This window comes from Scyliorhinus canicula, chromosome 3 (genome assembly GCF_902713615.1).
Source record: "Scyliorhinus canicula chromosome 3, sScyCan1.1, whole genome shotgun sequence".
Classification (NCBI taxonomy): domain Eukaryota; kingdom Metazoa; phylum Chordata; class Chondrichthyes; order Carcharhiniformes; family Scyliorhinidae; genus Scyliorhinus; species Scyliorhinus canicula.
Genome location: NC_052148.1, coordinates 276100744 through 276122460, shown reverse-complemented (window position 1 = coordinate 276122460; position 21717 = coordinate 276100744). Strand labels below are relative to the sequence as shown.

At 51.0% G+C, this 21717-nt stretch overlaps 1 protein-coding gene across 1 annotated transcript in view; it reads right to left on the bottom strand.

Moving 5' to 3' along the window:
* Positions 1-21717, bottom strand: part of LOC119963578 (complexin-1) — a 193317-nt gene that overhangs the window by 45189 nt on the left and 126411 nt on the right. The window lies entirely within an intron of this gene.

Below are 21717 nucleotides of genomic sequence, written 5' to 3'. Positions count from 1 at the left end.
TTCTGAAAACTTTAGTGTATTAAATTGATGCCCGAACAATTACACAAAGACAAGAGTTGGATACAATCGGGGCTTTATTACACTAAGGTGTGTGGTCTCCAACAGCAGCTGGCGAAATGGCTGCTGTACAGGGTGCACACATATTTATGCTCCGCCTACTGGGCGGAGCCAGCAGACAGGGAATTACCCCCGTACCTGTAGTACAGGGGCCTTACCATAAAGCACCTAATATATACATCAATAGTGACTACCACACTAACTTTATTTAAAAGTGTTTTTTGAATTGTGTTTGGCTTTTCTTGATTGAAGATAATGAAGGTAGCAGTTAGAAGTTAAAGTGAAATTTTTATTGTTAGGCACTGTTTAATTGGTTATTGTAAGTTTCATTTTTCAGATTTTTAAAATAAATGTTTTTTATTGGGTTTTGTACAAGTTATAAATACAGGTATATACCTTGCAAAGCAAAATACACAGACTCTAGGAAATCTAACCAGATGGGCGGGGTCTTTACTCTCCTCTCTTCTATTCTCTCCTTTTTTACAGATCATCTCATTAAAGTTTGTATTCGCAGTAGAATTCAGTCGAGACTAAGGAATTGTAAATGGGTTGGTGTGAAATTATGGAGTGAATTCGCTGGTAGATGTAGAATGGAAGTTCTGTTCAAAAGAGTCCTTTGGAAAACGTGGAGTAGACTTTGGAATGCAGCCTGCTAATGGAAAGCCATATTGCGAGATGTTTTAAAATGTGTTACCAGGACTTGATGGTTTGAGTTATAAGGAGAAGCTGGATAGGCTGGGACTTTTTTCTCTGGAGTGTTGGAGGCTTAGGGGTGATCTTATAGAGGTCTATAAAATAATGAGGAGCATAGATATGGTAGATCTTTTCCCAAAGGTAGAGGAGTCTAGAACTAGAGGGCATAGGTTTAAGGTGAGAGGGGAGAGATACAAAAGAGACCAGAGGGGAAATTTCTTCACACAGAGGGTGGTGAGCATCTGGAACGGGCTGCTACTGGCAGTGGGAGGGCGGGTAGTTTTTTCCTTTAAAAAGCAGTTAGACAGTTACATGGGCAGGGTGGGTATAGAGGGATATGGGCCAAATGCAGGCAACTGGGACTATCTCAGTGATAGAAACTGGGTGGCATGGACAAGCTGGGCCGAAGGGCCTGTTTCCATGCTGGAAACATCTCTAACTCTCTGACTAACTCTCATGCGACAATCACCTGGGCGATTCTGAGGAGAAATTCTCAGAGTGGAGTGTGTTTGGTCACAGCCAATCTGTGTTTAAAAAATACTTTGTGTGCTAATTAGACCATTGTGTGGAGGTGTCTTCCAGCCCCTATCACAGCTATTTGTAGCTGGGACCAGACCCTTTCACAGCTATTTGTAGCCGTGTTCCAGACTCACAGCTATTTGTAGCTGGGACCAGACTCACAGCTATTTGTAGCTGGGACCAGACTCACAGCTATTTGTAGCTGGGACCAGACCCTTTCACAGCTATTTGTAGCCGTGTTCCAGACTCACAGCTATTTGTAGCTGGGACCAGACTCACAGCTATTTGTAGCCGTGTTCCAGACTCACAGCTATTTGTAGCCGTGTTCCAGACTCACAGCTATTTGTAGCCGTGTTCCAGACTCACAGCTATTTGTAGCCGTGTTCCAGACTCACAGCTATTTGTAGCCGTGTTCCAGACTCACAGCTATTTGTAGCCGTGTTCCAGACTCACAGCTATTTGTAGCCGTGTTCCAGACTCACAGCTATTTGTAGCCGTGTTCCAGACTCACAGCTATTTGTAGCTGTGTTCCAGACTCACAGCTATTTGTAGCCGTGTTCCAGACTCACAGCTATTTGTAGCTGTGTTCCAGACTCACAGCTATTTGTAGCCGTGTTCCAGACTCACAGCTATTTGTAGCTGTGTTCCAGACTCACAGCTATTTGTAGCTGTGTTCCAGACTCACAGCTATTTGTGGCCGTGTTCCAGACCCTTTCACAGCTATTTGTAGCTGTGTTCCAGACTCACAGCTATTTGTAGCCGTGTTCCAGACCCTTTCCCAGCTATTTGTAGCCGTGTTCCAGACTCACAGCTATTTGTGGCCGTGTTCCAGACTCACAGCTATTTGTGGCCGTGTTCCAGACTCACAGCTATTTGTAGCCGTGTTCCAGACCCTATCACAGCTATGAGGAGAGGTTGAATAAACTTGGTTTGTTCTCACAGAACAACGGAGGTTGAGGTGCGACCTGATAGAGGTCTATAAAATTATGAGGGGCATAGACAGAGTGGATCGTCAGTGACTTTTCCCCAGGGTAGAGGGGTCAATTACTAGGGGGCATAAGTTTAAGGTGCGAGGGGCAAGGTTTAGAGTAGATGTACGAGGCAAGTTTTTTACACAGAGGGTAGTGGATGCCTGGAACTCGCTGCCGGAGGAGGTGGTGGGAGCAGGGACGATAGTGACATTTAAGGGGCATCTTGAGAAATACATAAATAGGATGGGAATAGAGGGATACGGACCCAGGAAGTGTAGAAGATTTTAGTTTAGACGGGCAGCATGGACGGCATGGGCTTGGAGGGCCAAAGGGCCTGCTCCTGTGCTGTACTTTTCTTTGCTGTATTTTTAGGTGTATTCCTGTCCCTTTAGCAGCTATTTGTAGGTGTGGAGTTTTGAAGGATGAGGGGGGATTTATTGAAACTTTGGATCTTACTGCGAGGCCTGGATAGAGTGGACGTGGAGAGGATGTTTCCACTTGTAGGAAAAACTAGAACCAGAGGACACCATCTCAGACTAAAGGGACGATCCTTTAAAACAGAGATGAGGAGGAATTTCTTCAGCCAGAGGGTGGTGAATCTGTGGAACTCTTTGCCGCAGAAGGCTGTGCAGACCAAATCACTGAGTGTCTTTAAGACAGAGATAGATAGGTTCTTGATTAATAAGGAGATCAGGGGTTATGGGGAGAAGGCAGGAGAATGGGGATGAGAAAATATCAGCCATGACTGAATGGCGGATCAGACTCGATGGGCCGAGTGGCCTAATTCTGCTCCTATGTCTAATGGTCTTATGGTGTTCCAGACCCTTTAACAGCTATTTAACCAGGTTTTCAATCACCTGCTGAAAAGACTGTAGCCCCTCAGTTTAAACAGAAATGGCCATTATCGAGAGGAGGGGGTCACATGGGGAAACAGGAGCCGGTTATTGTGCAGCAAACTGATTTTGGAAGATCAATACTGATTTGGAAATGCTGCCTGTTTCACAGAAAGGAACAATTTTCCTCAATGACATTTCAAATGAATCAATATATCATCCCACGCATATTTGTCTGAAGTACCTTTATTAGCTGCAATTCACAGCTGGAAGAAACTATTAAATATTAAACTACTTCCTATGGTATCAGGTTTCAATTTATTAAGTTGGCTACTTTATCAGTCGGGGGAGTTGGTGGTAAATGCAACAAGACCACAGGCAGTAAGATGCTTAGCTTCTTGTTGAGTGTAATTAGAATGAAAAGCTTTTTATTCTCTGACCAACTCATATCCAGGATTGGGGACCAACTGAAATTAACTTTGAAGTAGATGTGAAACTGACCAGGACTGAAACTGAATAATGCTTCCTAAAGAAAATGAGCTCTGCTTTTTATTTTGTTCCTCAACATTTTACACGTATTCAGTGTCAGAATTTGGAACCATACAGATAATTGGACTGATCCAAAGTGACAACATTACACATAATGGGCAACATTACACATAATGGGCAACATTACACATAATGGGCAACATTACACATAATGGGCAACATTACACATAATGGGCAAATTGGTCTCCTTATGTTAACGGAATCTGCTGATTGAGGAAAACCCTAACTTTATTGAGAAACATCTTTAGTAGCTTTATCTTGCCATGACGTCTACAAGAGACAACACATTGTTTCCTGTGATGATGCATAAAATGCCTCATTAGCATATCACACAGTTAGAATTAATTACTGAAACTACATCTCTCCACAGGTCTCTGAATTCAATTTCTGTTTTTATTCGTTCACGGACCGTTGGCATCGCTGGCTGTGCCAGCATTTATTGCCCGTCCCTAATTCCCCTTGAGGGGTCGTTAAGAGTCAACCACATTGCTGTGGGTCTGGAGTCACGTATAGGCCAGACCGGGTAAGGACGGCAGAGTTCCTTCCTTAAGGACCATTAGTGACCCAGATGGGTTTTTACGACAATTGACAATGGTTTCATGGTCATTATTAGACTTTTCATTTCAGATTTTTATTGAACTCAGATGTCACCAATCTGCCCTGGCGGGATTCAAACCTGGATCCCCACAGCATTACTCTGGGTCTCTGATTGACTAGTCCAGTGACAGTACCGCTACACCACCGCCGACCCCATTTCTTTATTGGGACAGTCTCTGTGATGGTTTCACTGGTCTATCTGAATGGGTCCTCATGTTCTTTGCAGGAGATTTGTGTCGAGTGAGTGGTCTCGCTGCCTCTCCTGGTCAGAAGGAGAATTGGCAGATAACTCAGCCGCACTAATCTCATTGTCATCAGGATTAGTAGATGATTCACTCTGTCTGATTGTGTTGATGCCAACTTTGACTGTCTCCTGGCCCAGACCCCAACAGTCATTGGGATACTGTACAGAAAGTCCAATATGAGGAAAGGATATTTCGCTCCAGGAGGGATTTCACAAAGAAATGGGGATATGGTAAATTTAAACAAACTTTATTACTAACTTTAATATTATAAAGACAATAGCTTACAATAACCAGTTCAACAATGCTTAATAATAACGTGAAACAATATCTCCTAACTTCTACCTTTATCTCCACCCAAACAACACCAGTCTCAGGTCAAAATCCACTTTTAAATAAAGTTATCAGACCCAGGAATATTTTCTGTAAAGAGATGTCTGAGATAGCCTGCTTTGAGAAAGAGACATCCTTTAGGACCCAGCTTACAGATTCTTCCTGTTTCACCTTCCAGCTTTTGAGACGCTTCTCCTGAGAAACTGCGGGCTTGATTCTCGAGACGCCAAGGCCGGAATCATATTAGGCAATTCTCCGCCACCTCCAAAGCGGTGTACATGGAGAGTACGCCACGCACCGTATTGAGATCTCAGGACATTGGCTGAGGCCCACCTCCTGATGCTTCGCCCCCTACTGGCCGAGTTCCCGATGGTGGGGGTCGCATATGGTCTCATCCATCGGGAACCCGGGGGTGGGCTGATCCGCGGGCAGGGGGTGGGACTTTATTAGAGGCTGGGGGTACTGTGGGTGGGTGGTCTGGGGCACGCGAGCCGGCCAAAGGGGGGCACTATTTCACAGACTAGGTCCGCAGGCGGCCGACACTATGTTGTACGGAGCGGCCGCCGCTGTGCGCATGTGCGGCCATGGACCCGCCAATTCTCTGGGCTGGGTGCTCTACGCTGCTGCCCTGCTAGCCCCCAGCAAACGGGTAACTGGTGGCCCTTTTACCCCATTCCCACCGTTCCCATGCTGGACAGATCACATTACTGGCCTGTCCACAACCCTAAATCTAAAACTGAATTTCAAAACTGAAAACTACTTCAGGCCTTGGCTCCTCCCATTAACGACATCACAATAGGCGGCATTCTCCGTTTCTGAGACTAAGGGTGGAGAATGGGCTCTGATACCGCAATGGGGGCCGGCGCGAGTTTGACAGCGGTCAGCAATGCTCCGCCCCTTCCAAAATGGCGTCATCGTGACGCGCGGCGCACTCAGTTGCAATGCCGGGCCGCCCCCGATGGGTCGAGTTCCCGACGGCGTGGGACACGTGGGTCCCACAAATAATGAACCGGCTGTGGACTGTGTCCAGCGCCGCACATCCGGCAGGGATCCAGGCTGCTTCTGTGAGGGGTGGGGCGACTGGTGGGGGCACCAGTCGGGGGTGGTCAGAGGGTGGGCTATGCGATCGCGAATGGTGGGTGGGTCTGCGCAAGGCTGACGCCATGTTGTACGGAGCGACCTCTGCAGGTGATCAGCCCGGCGCAGGCACGGCCCGGGAAACAGCCACTCTGCGGCCATTTGCGCCGCGGGAGGCCGGTGATTCAGTCGGTGCTGGGGCTAGCGTCTCACCGGTACCGGGATCGGTGAACGGTTCACGCTGACTTTCGGTCATAAAAGACCGCACGTGCTCCGCTGGTACCGATACTCAGCTGCAGAAACGCAGAATCCCACCGTAAGTGTTGAGACCAACTCAGAATCCATGGGCATTTACGACAGAAAAACCGGCGCCGCACTGGGAACGATTCCAGTTTAGGGACTCGCCCCGGGGGCGCCACGTGGAACACAATCCATTCCAGTGAGAAACGGGGCCGGATTGGCCGGGTCCGTGATTGACACTCGGGAGGCTGACAAGCTGCAGCCGCCCACACACATTACACTCCCCACACACACTCATCCCAGCCACACACACACATTACACTCCCCACACACACTCATCCCAGCCACACACACACATTACACTCCCCACACACACTCATCTCAGCCGCACACACACATTACACTCCCCACACACACTCATCTCAGCCGCACACACACATTACACTCCCCACACACACTCATCCCAGCCGCACACACACATTACACTCCCCACACACACTCATCCCAGCCGCACACACACATTACACTCCCCACACACACTCATCCCAGTCACACATACACATTACACTCCCCACACACACTCATCCCAGCCGCACACACACATTACACTCCCCACACACACTCATCCCAGCCGCACATACACATTACACTCCCCACACACACTCATCCCAGTCACACATACACATTACACTCCCCACACACACTCATCCCAGTCACACATACACATTACACTCCCCACATACACTCATCTCAGCCGCACACACACATTACACTCCCCACACACACTCATCCCAGTCACACATACACATTACACTCCCCACACACACTCATCCCAGTCACACATACACATTACACTCCCCACACACACTCATCTCAGCCGCACACACACATTACACTCCCCACACACACTCATCCCAGCCGCACACACACATTACACTCCCCACACACACTCATCCCAGCCGCACACACACATTACACTCCCCACACACACTCATCCCAGCCGCACACACACATTACACTTCCCATACACACTCATCCCAGCCACACACACATTACACTCCCCGCACACACTCATCCCAGCCGCGCACACTCATTACACTCCCCACACACACTCATCCCAGCCAACACACTCCCCACACACACTCATCCCAGCCGCACACACGCATTACACTCCCCACACACAGTCATCCCAGCCGCACACACACATTACACTCCCCACACACACTCATCCCAGCCCCACACACACATTACACTCCCCACACACACTCATCCCAGCCACACACACACATTACACTCCCCACACACACACACCCCAGCCTGACATACACATTACACTCCCCACACACACTCATCCCAGCCGCACACACACATTACACTCCCCACACACACTCATCCCAGCCCCACACACACATTACACTCCCCACACACACTCATCCCAGCCACACACACACATTACACTCCCCACACACACTCACCCCAGCCTGACATACACATTACACTCCCCACACACACTCATCCCAGCCCCACACACACACATTACACTCCCCACACACACTCATCCCAGCCCCACACACACATTACACTCCCCACACACACTCATCCCAGCCGCACACACATTACACTCCCCACACACACTCACCCCAGCCTGACATACACATTACACTCCCCACACACACTCATCCCAGCCCCACACACACATTACACTCCCCACACACACTCATCCCAGCCCCACACACACATTACACTCCCCACACACACTCATCCCAGCCACACACACACATTACACTCCCCACACACACTCACCCCAGCCTGACATACACATTACACTCCCCACACACACTCATCCCAGCCCCACACACACATTACACTCCCCACACACACTCATCCCAGCCACGCACACACACATTACACTCCCCACACACACTCATCCCAGCCACACACACACATTACACTCCCCACACGCACTCATCCCAGCCGCACACACATTACACTCCCCACACAATCTCATCCCAGCCCCACACACACATTACACTCCCCACACACACTCATCCCAGCCGCACACACATTACACTCCCCACACACACTCATCCCAGCCGCACACACATTACACTCCCCACACACACTCATCCCAGCCGCACACACACATTACACTCCCCACACACACTCATCCCAGCTGCACACACAACATTACACTCCCCACACACACTCATCCCAGCCCCACACACACATTACACTCCCCACACACACTCATCCCAGCCGCACACACACATTACACTCCCCACACACACTCATCCCAGCTGCACACACACATTACACTCCCCACACACACTCATCCCAGCTGCACACACACATTACACTCCCCACACACACTCATCCCAGCCCCACACACACATTACACTCCCCACACACACTCATCCCAGCTGCACACACACATTACACTCCCCACACACACTCATCCCAGCTGCACACACTCATTACACTCCCCACACACACTCATCCCAGCCAACACACTCCCCACACACACTCATCCCAGCCGCACACACACATTACACTCCCCACACACACTCATCCCAGCCCCACACACACATTACATTCCCCACACACACTCATCCCAGCCACACACACATTACACTCCCCACACACACTCACCCCAGCCGTACACACACATTACACTCCCCACACACACTCATCCCAGTCACACACACACATTACACTCCCCACACACACACATCCCAGCCACACACACACATTACACACCCCACACACTCATCCCAGCCTCACACACACATTACACTCCCCACACACACTCATCCCAGCTGCACACACACATTACACTCCCCACACACACTCATCCCAGCCGCACACACACATTACACTCCCCACACACACTCATCCGAGCCGCACACACACATTACACTCCCCACACACACTCATCCCAGCTGCACACACACATTACACTCCCCACACACACTCATCCCAGCTGCACACACACATTACACTCCCCACACACACTCATCCCAGCCCCACACACACATTACACTCCCCACACACACTCATCCCAGCTGCACACACACATTACACTCCCCACACACACTCACCCCAGCTGCACACACTCATTACACTCCCCACACACACTCATCCCAGCCAACACACTCCCCACACACACTCATCCCAGCCGCACACACACATTACACTCCCCACACACACTCATCCCAGCCCCACACACACATTACATTCCCCACACACACTCATCCCAGCCACACACACATTACACTCCCCACACACACTCACCCCAGCCGCACACACACATTACACTCCCACACACACTCATCCCAGTCACACACACACATTACACTCCCCACACACACACATCCCAGCCACACACACACATTACACACCCCACACACTCATCCCAGCCTCACACACACATTACACTCCCACACACACTCATCCCAGCTGCACACACACATTACACTCCCCACACACACTCATCCCAGCCGCACACACACATTACACTCCCCACACACACTCATCCCAGCCGCACACACACATTACACTCCCCACACACACTCATCCCAGCTGCACACACACATTACACTCCCCACACACACTCATCCCAGCTGCACACACACATTACACTCCCCACACACACTCATCCCAGCCCCACACACACATTACACTCCCCACACACACTCATCCCAGCTGCACACACACATTACACTCCCCACACACACTCATCCCAGCTGCACACACTCATTACACTCCCCACACACACTCATCCCAGCCAACACACTCCCCACACACACTCATCCCAGCCGCACACACACATTACACTCCCCACACACACTCATCCCAGCCCCACACACACATTACATTCCCCACACACACTCATCCCAGCCACACACACATTACACTCCCCACACACACTCACCCCCAGCCGCACACACACATTACACTCCCCACACACACTCATCCCAGTCACACACACACATTACACTCCCCACACACACACATCCCAGCCACACACACACATTACACACCCCACACACTCATCCCAGCCTCACACACACATTACACTCCCCACACACACTCATCCCAGCAGCACATACACATTACACTCCCCACACACACTCATCCCAGCCGCACATACACATTACACTCAACACACACACTCACCCCAGCCGCACACACACATTACACTCCCCACACACACTCATCCCAGCTGCACACACACATTACACTCCCCACACACACTCATCCCAGCTGCACACACACATTACACTCCCCACACACACTCATCCCAGCTGCACACACACATTACACTCCCCGCACACACTCATCCCAGCCGCGCACACTCATTACACTCCCCACACACACTCATCCCAGCCAACACACTCCCCACACACACTCATCCCAGCCACACACACACATTACACTCCCCACACACACTCACCCCAGCCTGACATACACATTACACTCCCCACACACACTCATCCCAGCCCCACACACACATTACACTCCCCACACATACTCATCCCAGCCTGACATACACATTACACTCCCCACACACACTCATCCCAGCCTCACACACACATTACACTCCCCACACACACTCATCCCAGCCGCACACATACACATTACACTCCCCACACACACTCATCCCAGCCGCACATACACGTTACACTCCGCACACACACTCATCCCAGCCTCACACACATTACACTCCCCACACACACTCATCCCAGCCGCACGCACACATTACACTCCCCACACACACTCATCCCAGCCGCACACACACATTACACTCCCCACACACACTCATCCCAGCCGCACAAACACATTACACTCCCCACACACACTCATCCCAGCCGCACAAACACATTACACTCCCCACACACACTCATCCCAGCCGCACACACACATTACACTCCCCACACACACTCATCCCAGCCCCACACACATTACACTCCCCACACACACTCATCCCAGCCGCACACACACATTACACTCCCCACACACACTCATCCCAGCCCCACACACACATTACACTCCCCACACACACTCATCCCAGCCCCACACACACATTACACTCCCCACACATACTCATCCCAGCCTGACATACACATTACACTCCCCACACACACTCATCCCAGCCTCACACACACATTACACTCCCCACACACACTCATCCCAGCCGCACACATACACATTACACTCCCCACACACACTCATCCCAGCCGCACACACACGTTACACTCCGCACACACACTCATCCCAGCCTCACACACATTACACTCCCCACACACACTCATCCCAGCCTCACACACACATTACACTCCCCACACACACTCATCCCAGCCGCACACATACACATTACACTCCCCACACACACTCATCCCAGCCGCACACACACGTTACACTCCGCACACACACTCATCCCAGCCTCACACACATTACACTCCCCACACACACTCATCCCAGCCTCACACACATTACACTCCCCACACACACTCATCCCAGCCGCACGCACACATTACACTCCCCACACACACTCATCCCAGCCGCACACACACATTACACTCCCCACACACACTCATCCCAGCCGCACAAACACATTACACTCCCCACACACACTCATCCCAGCCGCACAAACACATTACACTCCCCACACACACTCATCCCAGCCGCACACACACATTACACTCCCCACACACACTCATCCCAACCACACACACACATTACACTCCCCACACACACTCATCCCAGCCGCACACACACATTACACTCCCCACACACACTCATCCCAACCACACACACACATTACACTCCCCACACACACTCATCCCAGCCACACACACACATTACACTCCCCACACACACTCATCCCAGCCCCACACACATTACACTCCCCACACACACTCATCCCAGCCACACACACACATTACACTCCCCACACACACTCATCCCAGCCGCACACACACATTACACTCCCCACACACACTCATCCCAGCCCCACACACATTACACTCCCCACACACACTCATCCCAGCCACACACACACATTACACTCCCCACACACACTCATCCCAGCCCCACACACATTACACTCCCCACACACACTCATCCCAGCCGCACACACACATTACACTCCCCACACACACTCATCCCAGCCCCACACACATTACACTCCCCACACACACTCATCCCAGCCACACACACACATTACACTCCCCACACACACTCATCCCAGCCCCACACACATTACACTCCCCACACACACTCACCCCAGCCGCACACACACATTACCCTCCCCACACACACTCATCCCAGCCGCACACACACATTACACTCCCCACACACACTCATCCCAGCCACACACACACATTACACTCCCCACACACACTCATCCCAGCCGCACACACACATTACACTCATTACACTCCCCACACACACTCATCCCAGCCGCACACACACATTACACTCCACACACACACTCATCCCAGCCTCACACACATATTACACTCCCCACACACACTCATCCCAGCCAACATGGTGGCACTGGTTGTGCTGGAGCGCGACCATACAGCTGTTGGGTCAGCTGGGGCCAGAGGACAGTGGGCAGTCAGCGGTGTGCGCAGCTGAATGGCTGCCTTGCCGGCTGCGGCAATGACGCTCCAAGCTTGTCCACCCCAACCCCACAGCCCACCTTCTGGCCGCTCCCCGCTACTCCCCCCCAGCCCTGGCAAACCCCCCCAGCCACCTGCACAACTGTCAGAAAACCATGGGGATGTTGGACAACTTCCATACCGCCTCTCTCTCTATCAGCATCTGCTGCGCTGCTTTCATGATTTTTAAAAGCATAAGTAAACCGAGGCGTCTGGAACTCGGCCCATCAGAGGCGGAGAATCACGGAGGCCATGGGAATACCGGGCAATGCCGGCTAATGATATGCAAACGGTGTCCGGAACGCATTAATGCCGCTGCCGAGGTAATGAAGAATTGCGATTTGGCGTCAGATCGATGCCTGCCGTGATTTTGGCATCAGAACCGATTCTCCGGCCAATCACCTTTCCCGATTTAGCTGTTGGCTAATGGAGACCCCCGCCCAGGGGGTGGGATTCTCCCTTTCCCGACGTTGATCGGCGATCAGCCGGAGAATCCCGAATCTGGGAGTGGCGCCTGTTCCCGATGCTCCTTCCAGCAAAGTACACGTCCAGCCCAGTGGAGGTGGCAATGGCAGAAACCGGGAACCAGGTGAGACAACACTTAGGTCTAACCGGGATGTCCACCATGGCCACCTGTGGAAACCACACATTCCCATCAGCCATGCCGGACGCCACTTTCAAGAGATGGAGACAGGACGGGGGGGGGGGGGGGGGGGGGGGAGGTGGACGCTAGCGATCAGCGAATGGGGGACAGATGTCGAATCATAAAAGGGAGAAGGAGGCCATTCAGCCCATCAAGTCTGCACTGGCCCACGTCCCCATCCTATTCCCATAACCCAGTTACCCCAGCATTTGGATGCTAAGGGGTAATTTATCACGGCCAATCCACCAAACTGCACATCTGTGGACTGTAGGAGGAACCCCACGCAGGCACGGGGAGAAAATGCAAACGCCGCACAGAGAGTGACACAAGGCCAGGCCCCTGGAGCTGTGAAACAGCAGTGCTAACCACTGTGCCACCATGCCAACCCTAATTCCTCATTCTTTGAGGAATTACTTTGAACAGTACAGCACGCTGACAGCACTGGTCTCAATCAGCAGATTAAACCCACAATTTAAAGGTCCAGAGGCAAATATTTCTATCACAACCAAGTTGCTACTTCCAAACTCTGCTGCTAATTATAACTGTACAGCATTGGATAAAGTTAGATTCCAAGGACATCCGTTGTCCTTCAGCTATGAGGGAGAATAGATTCCAGAAATTGCTGAACACTCCGGTATTTCTCCCAGTTAAGATGAAGATTCCCGATGGATTTGTCCAATGCTGCACACAGAGACCTTGGGGACCGAGCTGCAAATTTCAAAAGCGCTTCATAAAAAATAAAACATTTGGAAACAGCTATGGAGGATTTGTGATATTCATCAATCTGTCAAAAAATAAATATCTAACTGATTTGAATTAATTATGCATAATAATTCTTATCCATGGCCCATCATTTGCCCGTCTACTTTGAAATGAATGGTGCAGATTTATTATTTATTATGTCCTCATGCCCTGCAGCTTATTGGCAGCTCCTTCCCGTCGCAATAGATGTTGTTCCTGAGTGAACATTAATATGGTGATTGCAGTGAGCAGTGATAATCTCTGTCACACCCATTGTTTGCTGGTTATTTGTGAGAATCCTACTTTATACCTGATGCAAACAAGAAATGGAAATTGTGACTGTGGAATTCCAGACACTACGTTGGGCAGTCACAAATTCTGTTTCACAAGACAAGATTTCAGATGTGTCGCCGTTTGTTTGTTTTCATTCAGGAATTGTTCACTTGGTATTAACTCATTCCACAGAAATGCAAGAATTGGTTTCTTGACCTTGATAAAGGACCAGGATGAATGGCAGAAAACACAGAGACCTGGTTTCCTCTTTTGCCTGGTGTCAGGCTGCATAAATGTGCTTTGAGTTCCCCCTCTGTTCTGCTGGTTGCTGTAGTTTGATAATCAGCTGTTTGCTGATTCTTCTCCAGAACATGGATGGGTCACTATCAACAACTTTGTGACACTTCTGTTAACTTGTACCTTGCCTAAGGCTGTCTTTACAGAGATGGAGAGTGTATAATAAGAGAAAACTGTTGGGTAGCGAAAGAAGATTCTATATAACGTCCAATAGGTTGAACAATTTAATTGCTTCCATTTTATTTGCCATTAATTCTCACAGTTATCACCAGACAGCTCCTGAAACTAGCATTACATTTCAAATCTGACAATCTGTTGGCTATATTTTTTTCCTTTTCTTTCCTCTTCACTTCTATCATTCTAAGTCTCACCAAGTCCTCCTTTAATATGTCCTTAAAACCTGATTCTTTGACCAAACTTTTGCTCATTTGTCATTGTAACTGCTTTGATGGTGCTCCTGTGAAGCTGTTGGGGAGGGTTTAAACTAATGTAGCAAGGGGATGGGAACCGATGCACTAAGTCGGAAGGTACTAAAACAGGGACAGAAACAAAAAGCAGTAAGGGGGAAAGTGTAAGGCAGAGAAGCCACAGTCAACAATCAAAAAGGGCGACAGTACAAGGTGCAGTGACTGAGGGGAGCTCAGTGAATAGGCCCAGTAATACTAAACGGGATAAAACTGGAAGTAAAAACATAAAATGGAAAGCGAAGCAGCCGGTTATTTACATGAAGATATGGATTCAACGACAAGGAAAATTAGGAGAAAAGTTAAATGGAAACATAACTTAGGAGAGGTGACTGATCGAGGTGTTAAGATTCAAAGCAGATGTATAAAAGCCAACATAAGTGTACTTTACCTGAATGCGCAAATCATCGTGAATGACTGTGATTTGGTGGCCATTACTGAAACATGGTTAAAGGATGGTCACGACTGGGAGTTAAATATCCGAGGGTATCAAACTATTCGGAAGGACAGAGTGGATGGTAAGGGAGGTGGTGTTGCTCTGTTATTTAAGGATGACATCCGGGCAATAGTAAGGGACGACATCGGTGCCAGGAAGGATAAGGTTAAATTCATTTGGGTGGAAATCAGGAATAGTAAGGTGAAAATGTCACTGATAGGAGTAGTCTATAGGCCACCAAATAGTAACATTATGGTGGGGCAGACAATAAACAAAGAAATAACTGATGCATGTAGAAACGGTACAGCAGTTATCATGGGGGATTTTAATCTTCATGTCGATTGGTTTAACCAGGTCGGTCAAGGCAGCCTTGAGGAGGAGTTTATAGAATGTATCCGTGATAGTTTCCTCGAACAGTATGTAATGGAATCTACAAGGGAACAAGCAATCCTAGATCTGGTCCTGTGTAATGAGACAGGATTGATTAATGATCTCATAGTTAGGGATCCTCTCGGAAGGAGCGATCACAATATGGTGGAATTTAAAATACAGAGAGAGGGTGAGAAGGTAAAATAAAACACTACTGTTTTGTGCTTAAACAAAGGAGATTACAATTGGATGAGAGAAGAACTAGCTAAGGTAGACTGGGAGCAAAGACTTTATGGTGAAACAGTTGAGGAACAGTGGAGAACCTTCCAAGCGATTTTTCACAGTGCTCAGCAAAAGTTTATACCAACAAAAAGGAAGGATGGTAGAAAGAGGGAAAATCGACCTTGGATATCTAAGGAAATAAGGGAGAGTATCAAATTGAAGGAAAAAGCACACAAAGTGGCAAAGATTGGTGGGAGACTAGAGGACTGGGAAATCTTTAGGGGGTAACAGAAAGCTACTAAAAAAGCTATAAAGAAGAGTAAGATACATTATGAGAGTAAATTTGCTCAGAATATAAAAACAGACAGTAAAAGTTTCTACAAATATATAAAACAAAAAAAGAGTGGCTGAGGTAAATATTGGTCCTTTAGAGGATGAGAAGGGAGTTTTAATAATGGGAGATGAGGAAATGGATGAGGAACTGAACAGGTTTTTTGGGTCGGTCTTCACAGTGGAAGACACAAATAACATGCCAGCGACTGATAGAAATGAGGCTATGGCAGGTGAGGACCTTGAGAGGATTGTTATCACGAAGAAGGTAGTTATGGGCAAGCTAATGGGGCTAAAGGTAGACAAGTCTCCTGGCCCTGATGGAATGCATCCCAGAGTGCTAAAAGAGATGGCTAGGGAAATTGCAGATGCACTAGTGATAATTTACCGAAATTCACTAGACTCTGTCCCGGTGGATTGGAAATTAGCAAATGTGACACCACTGTTTAAAAAAGGAGGTAGGCAGAAAGCAGGAAATTATAGGCCCGTTAGCTTAACGTCGGTAGTAGGGAAGATGCTGGAATCTATCATCATGGAAGAAATAGCGAGGTATCTGGATGGAAATTGTCCCATTGGGCAGACGCAGCATGGGTTCATAAAGGGCAAGTCGTGCCTCACTAATTTAGTGGAATTCTTTGAGGACATTACCAGTGCAGTAGATAACGGGGAGCCAATGGATGTGGTATATCTGGATTTCCAGAAAGCTTTTGACAAGGTGCCACACAAAAGATTGCTGTATAAGATAATGATGCATGGCATTAAGGGTAAAGTAGTAGCATGGATAGAGGATTGGTTAATTAATAGAAAGCAAAGAGTGGGGATTAATGGGTGTATCTCTGGTTTGCAATCAAAAAACAAAAGTACAGCACAGGAACAGGCCCTTCGGCCCTCCCAGCCAGCGCCGATCCAGATCCTTTATCTAAACCTGTCTCCTATTTTCCAAGGTCTACTTCCCTCTGTTGCCGCCCATTCATATACCTGTCTAGATGCCTCTTAAATGATGCTATCATGCCCGCCTCTACCACCTCCGCTGGTAAAGTGTTCCAGGCACCCACCACCCTTTGCGTAAAAAACTTTCCACGCACATCTCCCTTAAACTTTCCCCCTCTAACTCCAAGTGTGGCCTAACTAAGGTTCTGTACAGCTGCAACATGACTTGCCAATTTTTATACTCAATGCCCCGGCCAATTAAGGCAAGCATGCCGTATGTCTTCTTGACTACCTTCTCCACCTGTGTTGCCCCTTTCAGTGGCCTGTGGACCTGTACACCTAGATATCTCTGACTGTTAATACTCTTGAGGGTTCTACCATTCACTGTAAATTCCCTACCTGCATTAGACCTTCCAAAATGCATTACCTCACATTTGTCCGGATTAAACTCCATCTGCCATCTCTCAGCCCAAGTCTCCAAATGATCTAAATCCTGCTGTATCCTCTGACAGTCCTCTTCGCTATCCGCAATTCCACCAACCTTTGTGTCATCCGCAAACTTACTAATCAGTAGCCAGTGGTGTCCCTCAGGGATCAGTGTTGGGCCCACAATTGTTCACAATTTACATAGATGATTTGGAGTTGGGGACAAAGGGTAATGTGTCCAAGTTTGGAGACGACACTAAGATGAATGGTAAAGCAAAAAGTGCAGAGGATACCAGAAGTCTGCAGAGAGATTTAGATAGGTTAAGTGAATGGGCTAGGGTCTGGCAGATGTAATACAATGTTGATAAATGTGAGATTATCCATTTTGGTAGGAATATCAGCAAACAGGATTATTATTTAAATGATAAAATATTAAAGCATGCCGCTGTGCAGAGGGACCTGGGTGTGCTAGTGCATGTGTCGCAAAAAGTTGGTTTACAGGTGCAACAGGTGATTAAGGAGGCGAATGGAGTTTTGTCCTTCATTGCTAGAGGGATGGAGTTTAAGACTAGGGAGGTTATGCTGCAATTGTATAAGGTGTTAGTGAGGCCACATCTGGAGTATTGTGTTCAGTTTTGGTCTCCTTACCTGAGAAAGGACGTACTGGCACTGGAGGGTGTGCAGAGGAGATTCACTAGGTTAATCCCAGAGCTGAAGGGGTTGGATTACGAGGAGAGGTTGAGTAGACTGGGATTGTACTCGTTGGAATTTAGAAGGGTGTAGTGGGATCTTATAGAAACATTTAAAATTATGAAGGGAATAGATAGGATAGATGCGGGCAGATTGTTTCCACTGGCGGGTGACAGCAGAACTAGGGGGCATAGTCTCAAAATAAGGGGAAGTAGATTTAGGACTGAGTTTAGGAGGAACTTCTTCACCCAAAGGGTTGTGAATCTATGGAATTCCTTGCCCAGTGAAGCAGTTGAAGCTCCTTCATTAAATGTTTTCAAGATAGAGATAGATAGTTTTTTGAAGAATAAAGGGATTAAGGGTTATGGTGTTCGGGCCGGAAAGTGGAGCTGAGTCCACAAAAGATCAGCCGCGATCTCATTGAATGGCGGAGCAGGCTCGAGGGGCCAGATGGCCTACTCCTGCTCCTAGTTCTTATGTTCTTATGTTCTGTTCATGTTGAAGGTGCAATATAAACGTATAATCATCAAATAAAATTTGAAACTGAGTGAATAAGGAGATGTGGGAGACAATGTCACAGGTTTTAGGAGAGGGGGGGAGGTATAGTTGGGGGGGGGAGGGGGTGAATTCCCGAGGTTAGGGGCCCAGGTACTGAAGGCACGGCCATCACGGGACAAACAAGGGACACAAATTGTCTGTTGCAACATTTTACCCTGGACACTCATTTATACACTTCCTTCCTCAGAGCTACGTTCCACACGGCCCCTGATACACAACAAAAGCAACAGGGAAGAGAGATGAGAACATGGCAGACAACGAGAAATAGAGAATAAACTTGCAGAATGGCCATATTCTCTGACTTATCACATGTCACATGAGATTGACCAGTGACTGGGATTGTCCGGTCCTGCCCAAAATCAATGAGCTTTTGGCCGGGCGGTTGAATCTTCCTCGGCATATCCCATTATAGTGGGGCCGGAAAATCCAGCCTGTGGGGGGCGATTCTGCAATATTGGGCCCAAGTGTTTGCGCCGTCGTGAACGCCGTCTGATTCTGGCCCCCGCAGGGGTCCAGCACGGCGCTGGAGCGGTTCACGCTGCTCCACCCTCCTTTCGCAGCACCGCGTCATCCTGCGCATGCGCAGTTGGGCCGCGTCATCCTGCGTATGCGCAGTTGGGCCGCGTCATCAGGCGTATGCGCAGTTGGGCCGCGTCATCCTGCGTATGCGCAGTTGGGCCGCGTCATCCTGCGTATGCGCAGTTGGGCCGCGTCATCCTGCGTATGCGCAGTTGGGCCGCGTCATCCTGCGTATGCGCAGTTGGGCCGCGTCATCCTGCGTATGCGCAGTTGGGTCGCGTCATCCTGCGTATGCGCAGTTGGGCCGCGTCATCCTGCGTATGCGCAGTTGGGCCGCGTCATCCTGTGTATGCGCAGTTGGGCCGCGTCATCCTGCGTATGCGCAGTTGGGCCGCGTCATCCTGCGTATGCGCAGTTGGGCCGCGTCATCCTGCGTATGCGCAGTTGGGCCGCGTCATCCTGCTTATGCGCAGTTGGGCCACGTCATCCTGCGTATGCGCAGTTGGGCCGCGTCATCAGGCGTATGCGCAGTTGGGCCGCGTCATCCTGCGCATGCGCAGTTGGGCCGCGTCATCCTGCGCATGCGCAGTTGGGCCGCGTCATCCTGCGTATGCGCAGTTGGGCCGCGTCATCAGGCGTATGCGCAGTTGGGCCGCGTCATCCTGCGCATGCGCAGTTGGGCCGCGTCATCCTGCGCATGCGCAGTTGGGCCACGTGATCCTGCGTATGCGCAGTTGGGCCGCGTCATCCTGCGTATGCGCAGTTGGGCCGCGTCATCCTGCGTATGCGCAGTTGGGCCGCGTCATCCTGCGTATGCGCAGTTGGGCCGCGTCATCCTGCGTATGCGCGGGGGATTTCTTTAGCGCGCCGGCCCCGACTCAAGATGCAGTCGGTGTTCGGGGTCGGCCGCACCAGAAAGTAGGCCCGGGGGTGGGGGAGAGGCCAGCCCGCCAATCGGTGGGCCCGATCACGGGCCAGACCCCATTGAAGCCCCCCCCCCTGGTGAAGGAGCCCCCCTCCGGTGAAGGAGCCCCCCCCCCCCGGTGAAGGAGCCCCCCCCGGTGAAGGAGCCCCCCCCGGTGAAGGAGCCCCCCCCGGTGAAGGAGCCCCCCCCGGTGAAGGAGCCCCCCCCCCGGTGAAGGAGCCCCCTCCGGTGAAGGAGCCCCCTCCGGTGAAGGAGCCCCCCCCCCGGTGAAGGAGCCCCCCCCCCCGGTGAAGGAGCCCCCCCCCCCCGGTGAAGGAGCCCCCCCCCGGTGCAGGAGCCCCCCCCGGTGAAGGGGCCCCCCCCGGTGAAGGAGCCCCCCCCCCGGTGAAGGAGCCCCCTCCGGTGAAGGAGCCCCCCTCCGGTGAAGGAGCCCCCCCCGGTGAAGGAGCCCCCCCCCCTGGTGAAGGAGCCCCCCTCCGGTGAAGGAGCCCCCCCCCCCCGGTGAAGGAGCCCCCCCCGGTGAAGGAGCCCCCCCCGGTGAAGGAGCCCCCCCCGGTGAAGGAGCCCCCCCCGGTGAAGGAGCCCCCCCCCCGGTGAAGGAGCCCCCCCCGGTGAAGGAGCCCCCCCCGGTGAAGGAGCCCCCCCGGTGAAGGAGCCCCCCCCCGGTGAAGGAGCCCCCCCCGGTGAAGGAGCCCCCCCCCCCGGTGAAGGAGCCCCCCCCCCGGTGAAGGAGTCCCCCCCCGGTGAAGGAGCCCCCCCCCCGGTGAAGGAGCCCCCCCCGGTGAAGGAGCCCCCCCCCGGTGAAGGAGCCCCCCCCCCCGGTGAAGGAGCCCCCCCCCGGTGAAGGAGCCCCCCCCGGTGAAGGAGCCCCCCCCGGTGAAGGAGCCCCCCCCCGGTGAAGGAGCCCCCCCCCGGTGAAGGAGCCCCCCCTCGGTGAAGGAGCCCCCCCCGGTGAAGGAGCCCCCCCCCCCCCCGGTGAAGGAGCCCCCCCCCGGTGAAGGGGCCCCCCCCGGTGAAGGAGCCCCCCCCCCCGGTGAAGGAGCCCCCCCCCGGTGAAGGAGCCCCCCCCCGGTGAAGGAGCCCCCCCCCCCGGTGAAGGAGCCCCCCCCCGGTGAAGG